The sequence below is a fragment of the Ascaphus truei genome, chromosome 3 (assembly GCF_040206685.1).
Source record: "Ascaphus truei isolate aAscTru1 chromosome 3, aAscTru1.hap1, whole genome shotgun sequence".
Lineage (NCBI taxonomy): Eukaryota > Metazoa > Chordata > Amphibia > Anura > Ascaphidae > Ascaphus > Ascaphus truei.
Window position 1 is genome coordinate 110872358 of NC_134485.1, and position 14066 is coordinate 110886423.

The window sequence follows — 14066 nt, forward strand, 5'->3', positions numbered from 1 at the left end:
CACCATCAATATTATTATCAGGCATTTTGGGAAGCAGATGAAACTTGGCATGGGCAGCAAGGGAAAATGCGAAACTGTGTGCTAACTGTATTAAATAGAAAAGCAAATACTGGATGCAAAGGGGATTTACAAAGATAAACTGGAGAGGATGCAAAATATCAGACAAAATAAATTACAAAGGCTGCATTGTCCATCATAAAAGAAGATGCATTTTCAGTAATCAAGTTAGACAAAGGATGTTGGAAGCATGAATGCACATGGAGTGTAGTGGGTGAGGGATCGCCTGATTACATCAAGAATGACACAACAAGAACAGACATCAGAAAGAAATGTCAGCAGACCAAACCAATGTATTTGAGATGAATAAAACAGGACATTGAATAGAAGCAAAGACAAAAGAAACACTCCTAAGTATATGAACAGCTAACATCAGAAACAGCATCATCTGCAAATATTCAGATTCTGGTTATGGACTTTCATAAGAGCACACTGAATGTGAATACCAGTGGTAGCACAGGACAGAAGGATATGAAAAATACAACAGCTCTTTAGGAATTTAGAAGCATCAAGAAACATACGGTAATACCCCAGTTTAAGTACACTCGCGAGTAAGAACATATCACCCAATAGGCAAACGGCATCTCACGCATGCGCCTGTCAGCACGTCCTGAAAAGCAATATCGGCTCCCTACCTGTACCGAAGCTGTGCGCAAGCGGGGATTCTATAAAGCCTGTTACAAATGCGTTATTTATATCAGTTATGCACATATATGATGATTGCAGAACAGTACAAGCATCGATAAGTGGGAAAAAGGTAGTGCTTCACTTTAAGTACATTTTTGCTTTACATACATGCTCCGGTCCCATTGTGTACGTTAATGCAGGGTATGCTTGTACATAGTGGGTAAAGGCATTATAAATGGTATCACATGAAGGGAAACCAAAGAGACAGGAGTTATACAAAAGTCTTATACAATAAAGGCAACCATACTTGGTAATCTGGTCCCATGGATGTGCATGGGAAAGAAATCCAGTCAGTGCTGCTGTTATTCAACTCATAAGGTACAGTATATATGAGGAACATTTATCAGAGCACGTCTGAGAACTTCGATAATCCAACCTGTAAATGTATTATTGTTCCACAAAAAAATGTTATTTCAGAAATGTAACCAAAAGCTCAAACTGGAACCTGCCACAGAAAAAAAAAGTTATGATTATGTGTCAATGTGTCTCCGCTGCAAAACCAGAGCAGATTCAGTGCTCCCACCTTTTAAGATTGCTCTGTCTGTTGGTTCATACAGAGAAGCCATAGAAAAAATGTCCAAGCGCATCAATAATTGTGTGTGATATAAATTGTGACTATATGGTCATAATAGACCTATAATAAAAATATATACCGTGTAAAACAAAAACGAATACTGTTTGACATATATTTGTGAGTTTTCAACCATAAGAGTGATATAAATGAATTAACACCACAGTGCAAAAAATATTGAAAAAACTTCTTTGTAAGTAGAGGGTCTGCAGCTACACTGGAAAAGCTGAGGTCAGGGTAACGCCAGCTAAATGGATAAAAAAAATGGATCCTGTGCAGCAGACAGAGAAGCATACTGTCCTTTATTGGCTTTTATACCTACACGCTTACTTGATTTTCTATTCTGTACGTGCATATTTACCTTTTTACATGAACACTATTTTTTATATACTACACTATGAGCGTTTTATTCATACAGAGAAGGTAAGAAGAGTTGGTCATAACGAGCATTCATGAAGTATAAATGTATTCAGCCATGTTACTCCAAAGTGTTGCAGTTACACGTATATGCGTTCAAATAACATTTGCAGTGTTCCCCTCCAGGGTGGAATTCTCATTCGGCCTACAGTAGTGTGGCAATTTTTGGGGGAGAAAATTAGTGTATGCGTGTGATAGAGAGCCCTATCTTTTCCGGAGCACCCCCTCCATTCATCATCAATTCCTAATTGTGATACCTCTTCTGCTGTAACCGGAAGTCCACAGTACGCTTTCCCAGAACTTCTTTCTGCATCCTCAAATTTTATATACAATACACCCAGGTTTTCATATACACCCTCTGCGGCTCGATACACTATACACCTCTCTTCTGGTGTATGTTTTGTCTTCCATGCCTAACTCTCCCTCTGCGCTGGATTTTGGACTTTACTTTACAAAGAGGACTTTGAGACACCTCACTTTCGTTAGCAGCACTTGGTGAATAGGTTATTCCCCACACAATAAATAATATTATTACTGTGTATTGTTTTATTTTCGATTACCTTCCCATTCACACATTATATAAGCAATGTTTAGGGTTTCTTTTATTCCACTATAATACTTCAAAGCATATTCTACCTAAATACATGGGTACTGCATGGAAAATACTTCTCTACACAGAAAACCGTTGCCGGATTTATAAAAAGAAAACGTGCAATGGGATTCCTTCCCTTCTTGGTTCTGTCTGTGCCCCCATTTTGTCAACGTTTAGTAGCTGAGAGAATCTTTGATAAATACTGTAGATTCTTTAGTCTGCTATGTTTCTCATAAGCTAGAAACAAACAGTATACTGGAACTGAAATAGAGTAAAAGCACTGTTCTATGCAAACGGTCTATTATTTTAACAGTTCTTTCAAGAATGTATGTGGTTTCTATAGAATTATGGAAAAAGTATTCAATAGATCCGAAAGCCTGGCTGCTAGGAGCAAAACATAAAATGTCATGAACTACACAATATATACTGATTTTGTTAGGGCAGGGGAGCGCAATCTTTATTCCCTGTGCCCCCCTGCCGTCTGTCCCCCTCTCCTTGCGCCCCCCCTGCTTACCTTGCTTCAGACGTCCTGGCGTCAGGACGTCACGTCAATGCGACGTCACATGACCTGTGGCGTCATTTGACGCCACGCTGCCATGACGACACGTGACCAGGAGCGTTTGAAACAAGGTAAGTAGAAGTTTACAGAAGCCCTGCAGCTCCCCCGGCATTAATTTAAATGTATTCGGGAAGCGTGTGGGGGCCCCTGTAAACCCCACGTCCGCCCGCAGCGGGTCTCCCCCATTTTGTGCACCGCTGTGTTAGGGCATAGTTAGTGGCTTTTAACTAATTAAGAAAACAACTCAGCAGTAAGAAGCAGAGATCAGGGAAGATGTACAGAGTGGAAAGGCAAAAGAGTGCACAGCACAAATAGCTCTTCTGCAACTAGAAAAATATAACACTGAAGATTTTTGTTGCAGCTCTTCTTATATAGAGCAATCCCAGTCCTCTATAGTCACCACCTCGAACAATAACAACACGGCAAATTAAGAGCGCACCGAGGTCAGTATTCCATAACTTTCTATACCATAAAAGCAATATCCAAACTTACAATTCATCATAAAAACGTAGGCTCCACATGCAATACACTGGGAGTCCCACTTGCGTTATTTATTTTATTTCTTTATAAAATATTTTACCAGGAAAGAACTACATTCAAGAGTTATCTCTCCTTTTCCAGTATGTCCTGGGCACAAAGTAAAGTTGAAAAAAGAAAAACAGTGTGGAGCTCTGTGCTGCCAATAATATAAAAAAAAGTGTACATTAAGCCTGTCAAATCACAAATAAGTGTTCCAAAGCAAAGTGTCCATTTGAATATACAGTACATACAGTTCACAGAATGAAAAAGTCTTGGAGTTCAAATGAACTGGAAAAACTGGTCAAAATAAAATGAAATTAAAGTTGACAGCACATTGCACCTGTTACCAGAACTCAACGGGAAAGAAAGATCTACCGGAACAGATCCTCTGAAAACAATCCCTACTCATTCCCCTGACAAAGCACTATATGTGTGAAACGTACAGGGGTTGTTTTTGTTGCCTTTTTATTCTGTTTCAAGATTTATAGAGCAGCTGTTAGAAAATCAAATTACAGACATTAGAGTTCCCAGAAGAATGTTTGAAATTTATGAAACAGAAAAATGCTTAATTGTTTCAGAATCAGTGGCGAATTTACAATTTTGCCGCCCTTATGGCCATACCTTTTTGCCGCTCCTAAATTTTTCGTCTCGCCCTCTCCTTAATAAGGCCGCGGCTGAGCCGCGCTCACAGAGGCGTAGCAGACACATTTTTTTTCATTTCAGCGCTGAGGGGAGCGGAGGGCCGGTCACGTGAGCGGTTCGCCCAATGAGGGCGAACCAGCTCCGTGACGTCACTGGCCCGCCCATAGACACGCCCCCATATGGCGTGCGTAGTAAGGCCAGGGAAAGCACCCACTTTCCCTCAGCCTCCGCGCGCCTCCGCACAGCTGCAGTCTCTATGGACTCAGCCTAAGCATAATACTGCCCTCTCCTCAATACACTAAATGTAATCATCACCCCCCCCCCCCGCCCCTCACGTACTGTAGTGCCGACGGTTATTCTAACACAAACCAGTGGCAATCGCCAAAAAGACCCAGGTACATGGTGGGTCTAGTTTAAGGCAAGTTTAAGGCATTTCTACATTGACTAATGGCCCATCAGATTAACAGCGGGGGTCCCTGGCAGTCCCATTCAAACTGAATGGGACTGCCAGGGACCCCCGCTGTGTTAATCCGATGGGTCATTAGTCAATGCAGAAATGCCTTAAACTTGCCTTAAACTAGCCAGGTTACACCCAGCACATACCCAGAATGTAACCGGGCTAGTTTAAGGCAAGCTTTAGAATACTCGTTGTCATGTCTGTAGACCATACAAAATGGCACCCCCCTCCTGTGCAACACATACAAACAACCAAAATGGCACACCACAACGCACACACACACAAACAAACATCGCACCCACTGCAGCACACACACATACAATATGGTACCCCCACCCCGCAGCACACACAAAATGGCACCCTCCTACACACACCAAAACAGAACCCTCGCCCTCACAAAACAGAATCCCACCAACCACAAAACAGAATCTGACCCCCGCACCCCACAAAACAGAAACTGCCCTTCGCACCCCAAAAAAAAGAATCAATCCACCCCCCCCACAAAACAGAATCTGTGCCCCCCCCACAAAACAGAATCTGTCCCCTCCTAAAACAGAATCTGCCCTCCCCACAAAACAGAATCTGCCCCCTCCCCAAAAACAGAATCTGTTCCCCCAACAAAACAGAATCTGTGCCCCTCAAAAAACAGAATATGTGCCCCCCCTACAAAACAGAATCTGTGTGTCTCCTCACAAAACAGAATCTGTGTGCCCCCACCAAAACAGAATTTGCCCCCCCCCCCCACAAAACGGAATCTGCCTCCTCCCCTCACTCACTCACCTAAGGCCGAGTTCAGGGTGCTTACTACATGATGTGCGCGTGCACGATCGGAACAATGACATGGTTTTCAATGAACCATGTCAGGTTGCAATTCCATGTGGCGACAAAGTACAGCGTTGTCGCTGCTACATTTTGCCTCTACAACCAAAATTGATTTTTTTGGGGCGGCAGTCGCGTCACGTGAGCTGGTTCAGCGATCCAGCTCTGTGACACGTTGGCCACGCCCCCAAACACCACAACCCGACTCCTGCAGCCTGAACACAGATTGCTGGGCTGCAGGAGCGTGTGGTGGAGGCATGCACGGGAGCATTCAGCCGCAGCATGCACCCTGAACTCGGCCGTAGTTGCTGCTTTGTGTAGAAGGGCGTGCGCAGAGGTATGCAAGGGAGACGTGTTAAGGTGAAATTAAATCAGGCTTTTATTGTGCCTGTTTCCTTAACATAAGAAATCATCCAAACATATTCAAATAAGGGGTCAAACAAAGCTTCTGTTCCACTTGGGAGTATGTCTAGTAAAACCTATGCAGTCCACAACTCCCTTTAGATTAGCATGTCTCCCAGCCCCAAACATATATCTTGATATGTGCAGTTACAAAGTCTTATAAAGGAAAGTCTTATCTGTTTTCTTGTAGTTGGAGGGAAAGTCTTCTCTGTTCCTGGGTTGCTGCCTTTTTCCTCAGGCAATATCAGCATTCAGGTTCAGAAGTGCTTTCCCCTGTGTCTTGCAAGCAGCGTGCAGTTTCTTCTGGCAGGCTCAGTTTCTTCTGGCAGGCTCAGTCCCACAACTTGTGATACTCAGGAACAATCTCTCTTCCTGTCTCAAAGACAGGCTTGTCTAAGAAATCTAATCAGCCAGGTGGTGTTGGTTAATTGACTACCAGCAGTTAACCACCCCACTGCTGGATTAGAGGCACATTTCCTGAACAGGGATAGCTCCCCTGTTACACTTGGTCTCTTCTCCCTGCTCACGCAGGCAGCAGCTGCACAGCATAGCTCAGAGAGAATTGAAACATTGTTCCCGCACTGTGCAGTTGCTTGCAGTCCCGCCCATTCAGATGGCTCCTCCTATCCAGGCTTGGGAGAGGCAGTGAGCCTAAGGACTATGTCTGTGACATCATGATGCAGGGAAAATGTGCCGCCCCCAAATTCTGCCGCCTTAGTCCTGTGCCTAACGGGCCTAATGGCAAATCTGACACTGTTCATAATGACTGCATTTAATCAGAATGATAAGAAAGGATGTTCTCTATAACAGGAGAACAGCACCTTTAAGATATTTTCACTTTTGTTGGTGAAATCTGTGTGCAAGCTATAAAACTATAACAGTACCCTTTCCATGAAGTAGAGTTAGCTATAAAATATATCTTGCAGCTGTAAAAGTGGGATGGCATTCTCTAATATTAACTACCATGCCTCTTCATTTACAAATCTACAATCTATATTCAAAATGCTAATTAAATAAAGTAAGCAACACTATAGCATGCTATAATTAGGTTGCAAAGTACCTGTAATGTTATTATATTAACGTCTAAAACAAAGTAAAAACAGGACCCAATGATTCCACATTTGTACAATTTATTTTTAATGCAAGTTTATCATAGTGTGCTGTGCTATTTCTGTTTTACTTTAATCATATTCACCTAAAGTTGGTTATTTTTCACTGTACACATAGATCAGCCATAGTGCTTGGGAGAATAACGCTTTTTAATGCCTTCCATTTTTGTTTTTCTGTGCTGAAAGAATGGCTATTTTCATACCCTTGTACTTATAAAGCAGGTATGATATCTATTTTTTGTCATGCCCTGTACCTATCAAACGTACATCCAGGGTAGGAAGGGAGCGATAAATCAGGAACACCCCAAAAAAAGAGTAAACATATATGGTGCAATAAAATCACAAAAAATGGGCAAAAAGAAAAACTTGGCTCATATAAATTACCTACAGTACTTACAGAAAGTGGGTGAAGAATCAGCATGTAACAGGGAACAGGGTTGCAGGAACTCGAGAGGGCTTGCACTCTGGATCAACTCATGAGGAAACACAGCAGAAAAGAGACCATAGCGCAGACCAACAAAAAGGTTTATATCGCAATAAAAGGTAAGGAGTGTACTCACAATGTGTACAAGTAAAATAAGCACATAAAATAGTGAAGCAGTAGATCTCACGCTAGAGAAGTGGTGACCGGACCGTCTCTCCAATTCTCCCGCAGTCAGACAGTGTTCGAGCGGCGTCTGACGTCACATCCGTTTGGGGCTTGACAGCTTCCGGTAATGCGGGGGAAGGAACAGGTACGTAGTACAGCGGTCTCCTCTCCTCTGGAACGGGGATTACTGCGCAGGAAATGGAAGCTCTACGCGTTTCGCTGACTGGCGTCAGCTTCATCAGGAGCAGTATATGTTATATCAAAAACAGCTGTACCTATTGTACCTACAGTATGTCTACCGACAAGGCCGGCAAGGAGTTTTTGTGGGGCCCAATGCAGATGACATCACGCTGATGCGTAGGACCTCTTACCCGCCCTTGAGCCATGTTACATCACGCAACGCGTCGTCACATGATAGGAGGAGATGCCGGCACTTACAGAGGCTCCGCACGCTCCTCTGGCTCTGGCAATCACAGTTTAAAAGTTAAATTAACCACCGCAACATTAAACTGTGATTACTGAAGATAGCCGTGGAAAAGCGTGGGGCGTCTGTGAGAGTGGGGCCATGTGCAGTCGCACCAGTGGCTGATGCTCAGATCCTTTAGCTAATTACAGCAGCTTAAAGGAGCAATTCATGCCGGCGATTTTGATGCTAAGTTTATATATATTTATATATATATATATATATATATATATACTAGCTGAGAGACCCGGCGTTGCCCGGGATGTAATGTTCCCGTTCCTCTCTCTCTCCTCCCCCCTCTCTCTGTTTGTCCCCCATTCACATCAATCCAGTCCCCCCCCCTCCTTTAAAGCTTCATGTAGCGTCTGTGCGTCAGTCACTGTGTGTTTGCACGTGCGTCAGTGAGTCTGAGGCAGAAACACAAACACACACAGACTGACTGACGCACACACAGTGTGTGTGTGCCTCAGTCAGTGTGTGCGTGCATGCGTCAGTCAGGGTTTGTGTGCGCGTCAGTCAGTGTGTGCGTACGGCAGTCAGTCAGTGTGTGTGTGCGCGTGCAGCAGTCAGTGTGTGTGTGTGGGGGTGTGTGTGCGCGTGCGGCAGTCAGTGTGTGTGGGTGTGTGTGCGCGCGCGTCAGTCGGTGTGTGTGTGTCAGTCGGTGTGTGTGTGTCAGTCGGTGTGTGTGTGTCAGTCAGTGTGTGTGTCAGTCAGTGTGTGTGTGAGTCAGTGTGTGTGTCAGTCAGTGTGTGTGTGTGTGCGCGCGTCAGTTAGTGTGTGTGTGTGAGTCAGTGTGTGTGTGTCAGTCAGTGTGTGTGTGTCAGTCAGTGTGTGTGTGTGTCAGTCAGTGTGTGTGTGTCAGTCAGTGTGTGTGCGCGCGTCAGTTAGTGTGCGTGTGTGTGTGCGTCAGTCAGCGTGTGTGTGTGTCAGTAAGTTGTGTGTGTCAGTCAGTGTGTGGGAGGTGATGTGAGTGGAGCGCCGGGGAGGGGAGCACCAGGGAGGGGAGTCAGGGGAGCGGAGGTGAGTCAGCGGCGGGGAGGGGAGGTGGGTCAGCACCAGGGAGGTGAATGAGCGGCGGGGAGGGAGGTGAGTGTGATGGGGGTGTAGGAGGTGTGTGTGTATACCCGGCGTTGGCCGGAGGCAGGGAGGGGGGGCGTGAAAGGCAGGGGGAGTGAGCGCCGGGGAGGGGAGGTGAGTCAGTGCCGGAGAGGGAGGTGAGTGTGATGGGGGGGAGGAGAGGTGTGTGTATACCCGGCATTGCCCGGAGGCAGGCGGGGGGGCGTCAAAGGCAGGGGGGGGGCGTCAAAGGGAGGGGGGGGGCGTCAAAGGGAGGGGGGGTGTCAAAGGGAGGGGGGGGGGCATCAAAGGGAGGGGGGGCGTCAAAGGGAGAGGGGAGGGTGGCGTCAAAGGCAGGGGGGGCGTCAAAGGCAGGGGGGGGGGGGGCGCCTCAAAGGCATGGATTCCTCCCCCTGCATTTCCTCACCTAGCAGCATTAAGTCCCTGCCGCCCTCCTCCTGCTCCTCGGGGATGTTGAGCCGTAGAGAGCATGCTCTGGGAGGTGGGGGGGTAGGTGGGGTGGGGGGGGGAGAAGTGGGGGGGTGGGGAAGTGGGGGAGCGACACACGCGACACCTACCTGTACTTCTGGGCGCCGCCATCTTCTCACTGGGCGCCGCGAGGGAGGAAGGGGGTCCTTCCGGGCGCCGCCATCTGTTCCAGTTGGAGCGTCGGCAGGGAGGGAGAGAGGTGAGTTGTAGCGGCGAGGGGGAGAGAGACCTGGCGTTGGCCGTGAGTAAAATTTCCCGCTCCCTTCTCTCCCCCTCTTTCTCTGTGTTCCCAAGAGGGGAGGGACGAACAGTGGACAGGAGGGGGGGGATGAACAGTGGACAGGAGGGGGTGGGGACGGACAGTGGACAGGAGGGGGGGGACGGACAGTGGACAGGATGGGGGGACAGTGGACAGGAGGGACGGACAGTGGACAGGAGGGGGGGGGCAGGAGGGGGGGACGGACAGTGGACAGGAGGGACGGACAGTGGACAGGAGGGACAGACAGTGGACAGGAGGGGGGGCAATGGACAGGAGGGGGAGCAGTGGACAGGAGAGGGGGGGAGGTGGACAGGAGGGGGGGGAGGTGGACAGGAGGGGGGGGCGGTGGACAGGAGGGGGCAGTGGACAGGAGGGGGGCAGTGGACAGGAAGGGGGGGCAGTGGACAGGAGGGGGGGCAGTGGACAGGAGGGGGGGAGGTGGACAGGAGGGGGGGGAGGTGGACAGGAGGGGGAGGGAGGTGGACAGGAGAGGGGGAGGTGGACAGGAGGGGGGGGCAGTGGACAGGAAGGGGGCAGTGGACAGGAGGGGGGCAGTGGACAGGAAGGGGGGGCAGTGGACAGGAGGGGGGGCAGTGGACAGGAGGGGGGGCAGTGGACAGGAGGGGGGGCAGTGGACAGGAGGGGGGGCAGTGGACAGGAGGGAGGGGTGGACAGGAGGGGGGGCAGTGGACAGGAGAGGGGGGGGAGATGGACAGGAGGGGGGGAGGTGGACAGGAGGGGGGGTGGTGGACAGGAGGGGGCAGTGGACAGGAGGGGGGGCAGTGGACAGGAGAGGGGGGGAGGTGGACAGGAGGGGGGGAGGTGGACAGGAGGGGGGGGCGGTGGACAGGAAGGGGGCAGTGGACAGGAGGGGGGCAGTGGACAGGAGGGGGGCAGTGGACAGGAGGGGGGGGCAGTGGACAGGAGGGGGGGCAGTGGACAGGAGGGGGGGGGCAGTGGACAGGAGGGAGAGGCAGTGGACAGGAGGGGGGGCAGTGGACAGGAGGGGGGGCAGTGGACAGGAGGGGGAGGCAGTGGACAGGAGGGGGGAGGCAGTGGACAGGAGGGGGGCAGTGGACAGGAGGGGGGGGGCAGTGGACAGGAGGGGGGGGCAGTGGACAGGAGGGGGGGCAGTGGACAGGAGGGGGGCAGTGGACAGGAGGGGGGGGCAGTGGACAGGAGGGGGGGCAGTGGACAGGAGGGGGGGGCAGTGGACAGGAGGGGGGGGGCAGTGGACAGGAGTGGGGGGCAGTGGACAGGAATGGGGGGCAGTGGACAGGAGGGGGGGCAGTGGACAGGAGGGGGGGCAGTGGACAGGAGGGGGGGGCAGTGGACAGGAGGGGGGGCAGTGGACAGGAGGGGGGGGCAGTGGACAGGAGGGGGGGCAGTGGACAGGAGGGGGGGGCAGTGGACAGGAGGGGGGGGCAGTGGAAAGTGACACACACACACACACACACACACACACACAGGGGGAGGGGGAGAGGTGATTTGGAGCAGGGAGGGGGGAGAGGTGTCATGTCATTTCCCAGAATCCCTTGCTGCAGTGGAAGTGCTGTATGCTGGGTGATGATGGGGAAAGGCGGGGTTGCAAACCTGCCTAAGACATGCAGATGAGCATACAGTTGTATTTGCATATTTGCTTTCCTGTGGAGGGTTTTTGTCACTTTTTTCACTCACCATAACTTAACTCAGTATTATGGTATAGCCTATCCCATAGCCTCTCATGCATATCCAGATAAAATCAACCCCACACTGATGAGACCCATCAAGGTCGAAACAGCTTCTCTGCCTTTTGGCTAAGATCAAGTGTAGTGTCTGTCCTGTGAAGGATGGCACTAGTTGCATCACTTGGTCTGGTCATGGGCTGAGAAGGCGGATATGTAGCCCGGGCTATTTTATCACGGCACCCCAGGAGTGGTTAACCTGGTGGAGTCAAGTGTTGCCACACGCACTTCGACTTTTGCACGGATAATTTGCACACCCCTACATTTTCTGCACTGGCACCCCTTATTGCCTTCCGCTGAGGGGTTCGCCACTATTTTTTTTACCCGCCAGGCTTCCGGGTCTGGCGTGCACTTGTGCACATTTTGTTGTTTCGTCTGAGCACTTCCTGCACTGCATTGCACAGCGCACTGGAGCACTCGCACCATGGATTGTGTTTTTTTATTTTTGGGTTATCAGTCACCTAATTTTCTTCGGAGAATGCAAGACCGTGTGCTGGTCGGTGGTCGCCATTCCCTTGGGAGAAGACTGCGGTGGGCGAGTAGGTGTGAGCCGAAAGCCCTAAAGACTTGGACCCTCCTGCGGCGTCTGCTGCATTAGGAGGGAACAGGATGGACGTCGGATTCTTCGAATGACGACGTCGGTGTAACATCAGGACTTTTCCTGGCCCTCGTGGCTGAAGAGGACTGACCATGTCATGGACTTGCAGCTCTCCGGTAGCCTATAGTCACAAGTTTTGCGCACCTGGTCTCACTTGACCATGAGCACGGTTTTTAGAGGTGAAATCACTTTTTCACCACCCGGGCTACAAAAACAAAAAAAAGCTGTCTGTGGGTGGTTTTCTGGGTATGCACCTTAACCCTGGCTGTGCTCAAAGCTGTGACCATGCAGCAAGCTTAAGCCTATAGGGAACCATGTTAAAAATGGTTTTTGAGGCAAAAAGTGACACAGTGTGCTCATTTGCATGTCATTTCCCAGAATCCCTTGCTGCAGTGGAAGTGCTGTATGCTGGGTGATGATGGGGAAAGGCGGGGTCGCAGACCTGCCTAAGACATGTAGATGAGCATACAGTTGTATTTGTATATATATATATATATATAGCTATTTTAATGTGTATTTTTGTCATGTTGGATGTAGCATTGGGCTTCTCTGTCGTCTGTTGTATACATATGCCACGCTCAACAGCACTCCATTTTGACACTTATATACATATATATATATATATATATATATATATATATTTTGTGGGGGCCCATGGGTTTCCAAAAAGAGCTTGCTGGGGTTTTGTGTTTTGTTAATATTTATATATCCAGTATAGCACTTTTTCCCCCACCCTATGTGAAATGTGGCGGCTACGGAGTGTGTGGTACTTTACCTGTGGCTCACCGGAGGCCTGAACCTCCGCTGTTGGGAGCTTGAGGTGTACCTGATCCGTCTGGTGATAGCGCCTCCTCCTGTGAGGGATCCTGACAGCGCCGGATAACCCCATTCACAGGACCCAATGCAATAAGATCACACACTTGTATTTAATAACTGTAACACAGTGCTCACCACAAACAAGGCGGACTGCAAGGCCGAGATGGGGGTAGATATAAATGATACCCACAGCCGCGAGGGCGCGTCTGGAAAGTAGGATTGTCGAGGTAGCTGGGTCAGGATTGGAGAGGTAAGGAGAGTCGTAATACTTGCCGAGGTCGGGGTTGGAGAGTAGCGGAAGGTTGCAGGTACTATGAGCTGTGGTCTGGATTGGAGAGTAGAGAGTAGTCATGGTACGTTGCCAAGGTTGAGGTTGGAGAGGTGCGGATCGTCGAGAGTAGCCGGGGTGAGGAGTAGAGAAGAGCGGAGTCCAATAGAAAGCCGGGGTCAGGAACGGAGAACTAGGAAAAACAAGAGCAAGACAAGACTTTGGAGGCAAGCAGCAGTGAACACTATGAAACATAGGTTTATGCTCAGTCAATGTGCCAGTGGCACAGCTGAGCATATAAAGGAGAGGACAACCAATGAGATAGGATGTATTAGCAATGGTGATCATCATTGCCTGCTCTGTGGAATGGAACAGGTGTGGGGAGGCGCCTAGGTAGATTAAAGATGGCACGTCTCCTGTGCATGCAGATCGCGCGCTGTGCGTGTCCGTTGCGCCCCGCAGACGGACAATGTGGGCGGAGTCCAGACGCACAAAGTTTCGAGCAGGGTGCAAGCCCCGCATGGCGGGCAGTCCCCGGAGTAGAGAGAGAGAAACATACAAGCAATGGGGGAGCGTGGGATTAGAAAAACATACAAGAATAATAAAAGAACAATAAAATTACTGTGGTTACAACAATATTGCTGGGGGTTGGTGAAATTACTGAATACACTTACACGGCCATGTGCAAGTGGACACGGTATATGGTTTCTTTAAGCAATTCCAGTCACTTCCAACATCAGGTTATGGTGGTTCAGAGGGTTTTGAAATAAATATATAAATATATCTGTACTCACACGGCCGAGTGTGAGTCCTTGCAGGAAATTGGTAACTTTGGGGTTAAATTAACCCATCCGCATCTCCCCTCAGTGTGGACTCTTCTTCAATTGGCACGTTGTCAGTGGGGTTTAAAACACATTTATTAGTCCAACCTCTATGTATGTATGTGAGTCCTGTTTTATCAATTGCTTTTAAA